The sequence below is a fragment of the Pleurodeles waltl genome, chromosome 10 (genome assembly GCF_031143425.1).
Source record: "Pleurodeles waltl isolate 20211129_DDA chromosome 10, aPleWal1.hap1.20221129, whole genome shotgun sequence".
NCBI lineage: Eukaryota > Metazoa > Chordata > Amphibia > Caudata > Salamandridae > Pleurodeles > Pleurodeles waltl.
The window spans coordinates 1,033,015,874-1,033,028,592 of NC_090449.1; positions in this window are offsets into that span (position 1 = coordinate 1,033,015,874).

Genomic DNA, 12,719 nt, shown 5'->3' on the forward strand with positions numbered 1-12,719 from the left:
TCCCTTTTTTTAAAAGTTGGGACCTGGTGATGGGGTTCCCGGGCCCCAAAATGGGTTTAGGAAGGGAGGCCTCACTCACACCCTCCTCCCAATATGTTGATGAAAAATGCCAGGACGACATGCGGGATTGTGCAAAAACTTGTTTTGTTTTAACATTTGGGGCTCCGGGGCCTCCCATAAGGGCTAGAGCAGCTGGGCATCCCAACCCTGCCCCTTTAAATGCTTTTTAGAAAAAACTTCAGGGCAGGGGACTAAGCTTCTGAGTCCTATACTGGCTGCCAGCAATATTTACACCATGTTGCTGGCATCCAATTGGAGCCTTGCTCAAGTGGGAGTCTTGCTCCCAAGGGACCAAGATGACCCTAGGGTAAAAAAGCCTCCAGGGTCAATCAGAAGGCTCTATTATTTAAAATTGTGTTTGAGGGACATTTGTTAGAGTCTCTTGAAGCCAATCATCCACATATATAAATAATATTGGAGCTTAATATCTCAAAAAATACTGAACAGATTTACACCAAATCACACAAAGGATGTTTTGTGTACCAAGATTAGGCCTGGGTGGAGTTCGCGGAGTTCTGCTATGCGGAACTCTGAGAGGTGACCAAAAAGGTCCACCAAGCTATTCGGAGTTGCCCAATCGGTGGAGTGTGTTAGGTCACACTGTTTGTGCTGATTTTAAGTGCCAGCTGTTTGCCATGTGCTGAAAATCTGCACAAACAGTACCATGCCCAGGGCAAGAGGGCGCTGCTTCTTTTCTGCCACTTGAGTAGATTTTGTACTCGAGCGGCAACTTCCTCAACGAACAGAAGAAATCTCAACCCGGGCAGTAGCGACAATCCGTGACCACCGGCGTTGAGAAATCTCACTGGGAGGTGGTGATTTACCTTACTCGCTCTCGCCAACTCAACATTGGTGAGCGCGAACGAGGAATAAACTCAGCTCCGTGGAGTTTTTCGGAACTCCCTGCTTTAAGCAGAGCACAAAATGGGAAAAACTCCACAAACTCCACGAGCGGAGCGGAGTTCACCGCCCACCCCTAACCGAAATCTAGCTTCCTATTAAATATGGTGTAATTCTGTTCAGTATTTTTTGCTGTAGTGCTTCTTAAAAGTCTATGGAAAATGCATGGGGATTTTGCATTTTGGGACTTCCCTTTTTCTCGGCCCCCACTGAAACTTCCCATGAACAAACTAGGCAAAATGTAGCACCTTTTTAGAAAGGTTTGTGAAGATTCCTCAAATGGGAACTAAGTTATTAGCAAAACAAAAAAGACATTTCCTATGGAAATGTTGACCTGCCTATAACTAACCAACAGAGATTGCCACTCGGTGATATAGTAATAGAGCTTAAGAGGACGTTATAAATAGACCTTTTAATAATATAAAAACTATTGTTTAAAAAAACACTGACATTTGCCAGTGATAATTTAGTGAGCTAACTATAACTTGCGCCCTAACCATGCACTGCTTATGCTCTCACATAATATATCACTCATGACTTGTTCAATTACATTGTTGATGACATCACTTATAACATTTGAAATTACATAATTGATAACCTTATACAATGAATTTGACAGTCTGCTATATGTTTATCATACTGAAAGGTATTCAGTGAGCTACAACTAGAACACATTTTCCATAGGTTTTATAATGCTAATAAGTGTAAGCTTTTGAAACATGCTTGGCCTCCTAATACATTGTGGGTGTGTGAAGGAAGTGAGAGCTCCGTGACTGGTTAAGTGCAGGTTGAACACCATACTGAGCAGAGACTGCAGACCCATGTCTTGTTGATTGCCCACAAGATGTAGATTATCTTAAAAGCTTTGCTACAGGGTGAAAGTTGAACATAGTAGGTGCTTACTTTCAAAAGGGGCCTTGAGGCAGTCAGCTCTGCATGAGAAGTTGTGGCCAGGTGTGTAGACTGTACCCACCAGGTGTTTGCCTGCTCATGTGTACTTGATTGTCCACAAGAGGTTAGCTAGCTGCAACATATTTGGTACAGGATGTGCTTAGTAGGTTCTTCACCACCTAAGAGGCTTGGGTGTACTCTCTGTGGAGGGTGTCTGCATAGGGTGAAGACTGTTCATTCTTACCCATGTCTGCTTTGTTGCCCATGAGAGGTCGGCTATCCACAAAGGGTTTGATATAGGACAAAGGTTTTGCCTTGTAGGAGTTTGGCCACCTAATGGGACTTGGGTGTCTTGAGAGAGTGGGCTCTCCATGAAGAGTTATTCACAGGGCAAAGCCTGTGTGTAGCATGGACTGGTCCACCGGTGTGTGGCTGATTGCCTACAAGGGGTCAGCTACCCACAAAGTGCTTGATACAGAGTGAAGGCAGTGAGTAGAAGGAGCTTAGTTCACCTAAGCGGCTTGAGTGTCCTAAGGGTGGTATATGCTTTACATGATTCTGCACCGTTTAGTACTTAAATTCATGTCTGAAATGCTGTACTGGTTTATAGAGTAATTTCAATGCCAGAAAGTTGGATTTCGTCATCAGAGATGTCATCAATGATGTCATTGACCATGTCATAAGTGATGTAATATGTGAACTCATAAGCATTGCATGGCAGGGCCACAGGTTATAACTAGCTCACATAAGATAACATTTTAACTTTTATTTTTTTCAGTTAATACGAATGAACTCTGTTTTGGTGTTAAAAAAGAAAGCTCAGATGGAGTGGGAGTGTGTTTTATCACAACATAAAAAAGAGAATAAAATAAGGTTTATAAAATACTTATGAGAAATGGAGGTTACTCAAATTGGATCCAGTAATAGGCAGTGCAGTCAGCAACAGAACTAGCATTACCTTTAAGAGACCCAGATAAGTTAATACCCAATAATTTGTCAAGCTGAAAAGATATAATGGGGTGGTTACAATTTGCCAAGGGCTTTTAGAAATACCTGTAATACAAGGTCTGTAAAGGAGGGAGTTCTTTCATGTTCCACATAACATAATCCAGTAACCAAAATAGCAAAGGAAATCACAAAAAAAATAACATATAAAACCAAATTTAAGGTACATATCTTGAGCTGTGGTCTCCACAGCTCAACAGGAGGAAGATGAGGAGAAGGTGGAGGTAGAGGATTATAAGGAGGAGAGGATTATGGTTCCCACACATGTAAATCTCTCAAAGAAGAACTAAAGACATCTTCTACATCTTGCAAGTCCCTAGCTAACTGCTACAACCACAAATTGCTTAAACAGGCTATGCAGGACTCTCCTCAGCCCACATCTCAGCCTACAAGTACTCCAGTTCACTCATTGGTTCTTTACACAATCCAGAGGCTGCTCCTCTCTTCTTTTCATCAACTGAGGGAAGAGAAAGCCTTCATAATGAACCTCACTCCCCGTTCAAAAATCCCACTCTGACAACCTCCCAGTTGTCAGCCCTCAATGTAATGGTCTGTCTGCTGGCATTGTAGGATGGCTATCCACGCAGGGAGTAAGTTGAGTCTTTGGCTTGGCCTAATCTTGTCCTCTGGAAGGGCCAATTTTTCCAGCAATAATCCCCTTTGAGGGGGATATTCAACAAATGGGGGAGACACTACGCAAAATGGAATCTCACTAGGAAACTGCACCAAGGTTGTTGGAGAGCATTAGCCATGTTAGAATGAGCTGAAAACAGCTATCCTAGACTTGGCAAAGTTACATAAAAACCCTCTTTATTTATCAAGCGGGCAGGATACGTATCAACATGTCTTAACCATTCAAACATTACAGGTCATATCACACAGGTGCCTGTGTTGATTCATAGGGTCAACTAATTTGCTTTAGTCAAATGGGGAACTACACCAATGCGTAAAGCCATCTGCTGCCCCAAACTGTAGCAATACGCAACCTCCATCACACAAACCAACCACCTCCAAATTCCAATGCCACACACAACCTGCACTGAAATTACTATGTATGACTTCCCCCTCCCCCACAACCTTTGTCTGGGAGCAAGAACAGTACCCATCAAACCCATGTCTCTCCATACCCTCTGTGAGTTATCCTAAAAAATCATACATAACTTTTAGCCTCACCCATCACATGTCATTGCATGAAAAAAAAAAACTTTTGGTACCTTTATATATAAGCATCACTTTAGTTAAGTTTCATTAGTGTGATTAAATATATTTTTATTTATGTCAAAATATTTTTTGTTATAGCAAACATTATTCTATAATAAAACATGCATATATAAACATGCATGCCCACACATTCACAAAATACTGCTAACCTATCCAGTGAATCATATATTAATAAAAGTTTTTTTCTAAAGGAGTCTTTCTTTTTAGTTTTCACGTAGGTTGAAAAGGAAATACCTTGGGAATGGGAGAAACAAATAATGGCTTGTTTCATTGAGGGGCAAATCTAAGTACAAAGAGAAAAGGGAAGCACATAATAAAAAAGCACAGATGTCCAAGAGAAAATGTCCAAGTCACAATTGTAAAGTTCTAAAGTAGAATCAGTTGATAAAATGAAAGTGAAAAGTCCATCAGAAAAATAATGTCATTTTTAAAACCCAGATGGAGTACTGGAGTTGGAACCAAAAGTCCCTGGCCATCCTCACTACATCATACAGTTTCTCGTCTGACGCAGGCTGGTGACTTGGATAAGAAGGACTTGAGAACCCTGGAGGACCTTACCACATTGGGGTAGAGTTGAAAACAACTCGCACAGACAACTCAGGAGACATGACAACAGCATGTGACAAAGTATGGATACAATAAGTGAATATGTCCAGTACCTTATGTATATTATTATAGTTTTATCAGAAATGTAACATTAATGTGACATCGATTAACAGTGTCATGTGTTGACCTTCACTGTGTCTCACAATTTTGATATTATGCCCTTCACTTTTAATGGTGGCTGTTTAAAGGACAAACTTGGTAAACAGCATCAGATCTGGAAAAACTTTTCAAACCACACTAAAAATACAGGATGCCGCAATTAGAATTGAGACACATGGGCATGACTTGATCATTAGAGTCCTTCCGGGTCAGAATTCAGTCCACTGTGTCCACTGTATTGATACACATCAGGGAAAATCAAGAGTGACAGAAGTGCCTGCCCAGGATCTATGACAAGATGTCGAAAACACTGCTCCTGGAACTATTTTATGCAAAACATCCTCTGTGTAGCTACCCTCAAAACAGAAAGCAGAACTCACTCAGCAGTGAGTTTCAAGCCAAACGAGCAGGGGCAGCCCCTCTGCAGTGATGGAGGAGAGTCGCCCGGCTGTTGAAAGCAGAAACAGAAAGGGATAATAAAAGCATTTTATCATCCCTTTATTTTTCCGCTTTCGTAGGGCAGGGCGGGACCAGCATTCTCCATGTCAACAAGTGGAGGAGGACTGGTGGTGCGCTTCTAAGTGCGCATATCAGTTTGGCCTGACATGCACACTTAGAACTCTTCACTTGGCTGTGTTGCACAGCCGGGTGGAGAGCAAGTGAAGTGTGCCAGTATTTCTGCCAGCCCAGACCAATCCCAGCGCTTCTTTCATGCTGTGTATTAGCATGAAAGAAGCATCTGTATTGGGTGGGCTGGGAAGAAGAAGATGAAAGCTGGAGCGTCGGAACACGGAGGCGGCAGGTAAGTTTACTTATTTTGTATTGCCCCCCACACCTCCAGCTCTGCTCTCTGCCCCCCGCACTCCCTGCTCCGCACTCTGCCCCCCACCACCCCACCCCTTCCTGGCAGCAGCCGCTACTGCAAACAAGACTGTAGCACTCCCACAGCATTCTGGTCGATGTGGTCCTTCTTTGCAAAGTTGTAGATATTCCAATGGAGTAAAGCTTACTTACTGTTAACTTCTTTCACATATATTATTTTCTTAGCCCAAGCATTGGGATTCATCCTTTCTAAGCTCTTCAGTGGAGCATAGCAGATACTGAGGCGGTCATTCTGACCGCGGCGGTCGGCGGTCGCCGCCCGCCAAGCGGTTCCCGCCTAAAGACCGCTCTGCGGTCAAAAGACCGCGGCGGCCATTCCGGCTTTCCCGCTTGGCCGGCGGGCGACCGCCAGAAGACCGCCGGCCGGCCGAGCGGGAAAGCCCCTTCAACAATGAAGCCGGCTCGGAATGGAGCCGGCGGAGTTGCAGGGGTGCGACGGGTGCAGTGGCACCCATCGCGATTTTCACTGTCTGCAAAGCAGACAGTGAAAATCTTTGTAGGGCCCTGTTAGGGGGCCCCTGCACTGCCCATGCCAGTGGCATGGGCAGTGCAGGGGCCCCCAGGGACCCCACGGCATCCGTTCCCGCCATCCTGGTTCTGGCGGTGGACACCGCCAGAAACAGGCTGGCGGAAAGGCGGTCGGAATCCCCATGGCGGTGCTGCAAGCAGCGCCGCCATGGCGGATTCCCTGGGCCAGCGGGAAACCGCGGCTCCCCTTTTCTGACCGCGGCTTTACCGCCGCGGTCAGAATCGCCCAGGAAGCACCGCCAGCCTGTTGGCGGTGCTTCCGCCGCCCTCCGCCATGGGCCAGGGTCAGAATGACCCCCTGAGTGTCATGCTTCTTTGAAGCATAAAATTCAAACAGTAGGGCTTTCTATACTGTTCAACAAGCAGCATGTTACTGCAAGCTCAGTACATAAAGATGTAAAAATATTACTCACAAACCTAACCTAGTTACATCTCACCAATAATGCCCATTTAGGCATACTGCATGCACAGTACAAAACTACAACATTTTCCTATCCTAACTAATCAAAAACATTACACTATACTCACCTAAACAAATGAACCTAACTAACAACACCCCAGATCCCACCAAAGTAACTTAAAATAGATAGAAAACATTCCTAACTGCCATTGATTAATCAGTAATAATAAGGAAGAAACATTATAATGAAGACAATACCTTGTTATCAGAGAACTACAGAAATATAAAAAAAAATATTATATTCAGGAAATTTATATAAACTGTAAAATATAATCTAAAAAATTGTAATAAAATGTAGAAAATAATGAAAACATTAATGTAATATACATTAAAATAATTTAATTTAGTAATTACCTATTTATTAATATGTAAAAAACTAGGGAAATATTCATTATTTTGAATATCTTTCGTCTCTCTTCTGCCTGCCCAAAATCAGTTGCCAGTTCTCAGGAGGTCTGTCATAATTATCCATTTTCTTCTAAGACAAAAAAAACTGAAATTCACAGTATTTTTGATTCACAACCCCCACTTTCTTCTCCTAAGTGCTGGGAGAGGACTTCACAGGTGCCCTCTGATCCCTCGCTTTTTACTTTTCACCAGATTTCTGATTTAGAAATGAAGGCCACTCCACTTACGATCAAAACTAGAACTCCTGCTGACCCATGCTCTCCCAGATTACTCATTGGAGCAATTGATCAGTTCATCCCCTTTCTGACCTCTTTCTCCAATGCATCTTTAAACTTGGCAGAACTATTAGATGTCTGGAAACAAGCTCAGGTGATCCCTTTATTAAATAAAACCTTTGGCTGATCCCAAGGTCCAGGCCAAAGTCCAGCAGTCTCTTTGCTTCTCCTGCAATAAAGGTTTTCAAAAAAATCATTAATAATATATGACTATATAATTTACAGGATACCAGTTCCATTCTTGACTCCTCTCATACTGGCGTCCATGCAACCAAAGTTTGGATGGTAGACTTGTATTGCCCACTGACAACCTTTAAAATGAATATTGACTAAGGTAGCAAGACTGCTTGGGTCCTTCTAGAATAATTGGCAGCTTTTCACACTGTGCAATTTTATTTTTGGGACTTTCATGACTGGAGCATGTCACCACGAAATTGAGCAACTAGCATATTGTTCTTTAACAAAACTCAGGGAGTGGCCCCTGCCTTCTTCAGGTCCATAGTTACACCTTGGATAAAAGGGCTACCCAGGGGTTATCACCGAACTCAGTGTTTTTCAAAATAATTATGCTGCCACTGGCTGAGTTACTTCAAATGTTTGGCTTTGATTATTTTCATAATATTCATGGTCATTACCCTTTCCGAAAGCAACACTGCAAAAAAAAGTCAACTTTGTATGTGAGTAGTCTCCACACTAATGGATTCCAATTGCCACCAACTCAACTCCAATAAGAACAAAGATCCTTTCATGGTCAAACAAGCTCACCTGTGACCCCATGAATGGCAACCAGCAGCACTTAGCATGGCTCCTATTCCAGTTGTCTTGAAGAAGGGTTTTCAAGGTATTCCGATCAGAAGCATACAAATCTATCATCCATGGTCTTAATATCTAAAGACATGACACTTCATTATATCTGGGTACTTATTTTGCTTTGTTATCACATTGATAAGGCGGCAAAACTACTGCCAGCTGCTCCTTAACCTTCTACATCATGTACACATGACTCCTCTACTTTAGTAACTGCACTGGGTCCCGGTCTTCAAGACAGCTGTCTTCAAAATTCTTTTGATGGCATATACCGCCACGACTCCAAGCATTTTCTGGAGAACATCTGGCCTCATCTCTAAAAGAGGTTTTTACGCTCTTCCATGATTGGTAGCCCCAGAGAACCATTTCAGTTGTTGAGGTGGCCAGATGTTCTCTTACATTGTGCCACAAATATGGAATAAGCTCCATTTCCACACTTTTCTACAAACCAACCTTGAGCAGTTTAAGAAAAAAACTGAAGCCATGTTTTTTTCTCTTCTTTCAGGCTTCTCCCCTCTTGTCTCTCTATCTTCTCTGGCAGTTTAACACTAGGACACCCATTTCAGAATGAATGGATGAATGAAATGGAACTTATAAAGCACAACATCTGCTCCATAAAGTGTCCCAGCTCTAAAGACATATGAGGGATGAACAGTGTTTCAATCTGAGTGAAGAGCCAAGTCTTAAGGGTCTTCCTAAACAAAGAATCCAAAATCAGAGAATGAAGATCATTAGGGAGCTTGTTCCAGGCTAAGGCGGCCAAAAAAGAAAAGGAGCTGCCACCCTTCCTGGCTAGCCTCACCCTCAGAACCTTAACCAAAGCCTCATGCGACAAACACACTTCCCTACCAAGAGTGTAAAGATGTTTTCTTGCAACAAGATATTGAAATCCAGAGTGAGACAAAGCTCTATGAGTCAGTACCAAAGCTTTGAACAGAAAGCGTTTCCTGACAGAGAGCCAATGGAGAGACCTCAGATAATCAACTAACTAACAACTAAAAAGCAACAAAAGTTGAAAATATATTAAAAAGAACTGAAAAAGTATAATTTATAAAAACACAATAATTAAATTAAACAGCAATTAGGGAAATATTTTAATATGTAGTTTAAAAGAGTTTCCACTGTATACCTTTATCAACACAACAACCCAACCAGAAAAAATTGGCATAATTACAGAACCTTTAATTAAGTTCACTAAAAATAAATTCATAAATATTACCAAGCAATATTAAACAATTAATAAACAAAACAACATACACAATATATACTTAAACAAGATAAAGAGATAGTATGCACAACAATTGTAAAACAATAATTATTTACAGTGATATTTCCAGCTAAGCAGAAAAAATATATTCTTGCCTGAAATATTTAGTCTCACTTTAGTCTTGATCTGATTACATTTCTCCAATGATATTCTTTATAAGCAATAATATTAATGTGCTATTAATTTCAAAGTTGTCAAGCCTTGCTTCTCTTTGATAAAAGGAATGTGCATCCGAACACTTGTAATTTAATCCTGTTATACTTTCATTTATGTATGTTCGATATGGCAAGACTACACCATGTGATGTCACATAGCTAGATTAATTTAAGCAAGTCAGCCTTAAATTAAATTATGATGGCAAGAGTAACCTATATATGAGTGAATGAACAAACAATGATGGATGAGTGATATGCACAGCTAGTTTATGGACATTTAATAATAGGTTATTAAAAGTGGTCATTGATTTTATGTAATTTTACAGTGATCATTTTATGTCTCAAAGTATGCCACTATTGTTGAGACATGTGCTGCCCCCTGTATAAAATCTGTTTTAAAGATGACATAATGTAAAACGATCATAAAGGTTACATGTAGATATAACAAAAAATATTTACATTTTCAACGTAAACAATTTTATGTCAAGACTGGAGGCTCCTATTATGCTCTCTTTTCCTGCTTTGTTTTTAATAGCAGCCGCAGTCAAGAGAAAACTACAAGTCCCAAAAGGCAAGCCAACACACAATCAATGGGAAGTTAGAAACAACATTCAGTGATAATGAACTTCCAAGATATACCTAACTTGACTGCAAGCAGCCCTCTTTTCTTGCTGCTTGCAGTCAAGATACGTATATCTTTACACATATGCAATTTAATGTGAGTAATGTTTATGTATTCATAGGCAACTTTGTTTTTATTGTGTTTACTTTTGTTCAACCTGACCCATTCATTTGCCTAAAGCACCGTTTCAGTGTGTCGTGCAACGTTCTAATGGATTTTAAGGCTCACCCCTTCCCTCCCAATACCTTGGTGTCGGCCGTAATGCTTTCTCTCTTCGCCGCATCATTCTCCTCATGTGGCTTCGTAATAATTTCAGGTTTCTGCCTCGCTGTTGAGATTTGCTTGCTCCTTTTTTTTAATTTTATTTTCAGAGTTTGACGTTCTTAAGCTCCCTTTCCTTGTTTTTTTTCTGGGAAGTGACCGCGTCGCCTTCCTCAGCAAGGGCGAAGCCTCCTCCAGCTAGTCACGCCCCTGCCATAGCGTTTGGACACAATTTCTCCTACCCTTTTACTGAAATCTCCTCCCAAACAACTCCCCTCACATTAACCCTCCATGTACCAGTTTTTACTGTTTTTGCTGCAGCATGGAGTTTTCCTCATTGTTTTTTTATGAAAATAATGACAGCGAGGAGGATTTTAAACACAATTTGAACAGGTTTATTCACTCTTCTATTGCAAAAGCTGTGTCAGCTTCAATGAACAAAGTTTCAAAGCAATTTTAAAATACATTTATGTCATTCATGTCACAATCTAATCTGGCCCAATCTGTGGGGGAAAGCAGAAAGCGCAAAGCCACAGTGCCTTCTCAAAGGTGAGAAACAAAATCAAATTCTGCACTTTTGGATGGTGAGTCTTCCTCACATGTGGTAGAGGACGAAGTTCCTCACAGGCCTCCTAACCAGGAGGGGAAATTGTCAGGTACTAAAAATAAAACCAATTCTAAGCACTTGGAAAATAGTGCTCAAAAGATTGTGATTTCCTCCATCAAAGACACAGATGACGATCTACACAATCCTGGTTCTGATAATGATCCAGATGATCTGGACAGTTCTGAATTTAGTTGAGCCCTGCACCTATAAAACAAAAAATATCTACTCCTCTTAATGACACTTTTTATACTAAACCTATTCTGGACTCGGAGGGCAATCCTATGTTTGACCCCAAATTAATACACCACCCCAACTCTACCGAGTGGCTTCCATCCTGTCATGTGGGGAAATATATCACAGCAAAATTACGCTTACCCATGGACAAGTAAATGAGAACGAAATTTAGATCAGAATGTCCCAGACTTTACCTACCTCTGCACATAGCGGCTACTCCCGTTATCAATCCCTCAATGATAACTTTCTTTTCTAAATTTGGCAAGGATCACCACAAAGGGGTAGACAGAGCATGGTCAGTGTGTCAGGAAAAAATGTTTGACATTGATTAACCTGCATCTTCAATATGGCGGAAACAGCAGTATTTGACAACACCTCCATAGACCCAGGGGAACTATCGTTATGGGTACAACAAGCCTTCTGTTTATTGGGAAATGCAAATTCAGCAATAACTCATGAGAGACGCAATGGGCTGATGCTCAAATTGGATTCCAAATTGGACAATCTAGCTTCTATGGATCCGGGAGCTAAAGCTGATAGCATATTATTCGAAAGATTTCCTCATCAGGGAATTAAGCAAATATGTCACAACTTTTGCCTCCTTGGATAAGGCTCAGCAGTCGTTAAAAAAGGTCTTCACCAACCGTGTATTTGCCAGGGCCAGTAGAGGAAGTGGTCGCTTTACTGGCCATATTGCCAGATCTCAAGGCTACAGAGGCTCCTCCTACGCTTCCCAACAAGAATAACATCCCCAATTCTATCCCCAAAGAGCAAGAAGATTCAGAGGTCGGAGTCACTGGAACTTCAAGTCATCCCACCCCGCAAGTAAGTGTTCCTTTTGGCCATCTTTCTATAGGGGGTCACCTAAAATTCTTTCTTCACAAGTGGCAATCCATCACTTCAGACCCTTGGGTCTTAAACACAGTTCAAGGTTATTCCATAGAACTTTACAAAAAGGCTTTTCAAAATTTTCTTCCACCTCCACTAAAATTCTCCTCAGAAATGACTTTGCAAGTAAGTGTTCCTTTTGGCCATCTTTCCGTAGGGGGTCACCTAAAATTCTTTTTTCACAAGTGGCCATCATCACTTCAGACCCTTGGGTCTTAAACACAATTCCATAGAGCTTTACAAAAAGCCTTTCCAAAATTTTCTTCCACCTCCACAAAAATTCTCCTCAGAAATGACTTCGCTAGTTTCACCAAAAATCCTATCTCTTCTTTGCAAAAACGCAATCCAACTCACCCAAGGGTAGGTCGCTCCCCCTGCCGCTGCAGCTCCTCCAAGTTCCCGAGTTCCTGTGTTCCTGAGACCCACCTAACTGTAAGTACCCCCCTCCTCCCAGCCCCTCGCCCTGCCCCGCGCCACTCACCTTCTCTCCTGCTCCTGCTTCTTTTCCTCCTCTCTGTCTCTTCCTCCTCGCTCCCCCTCTGC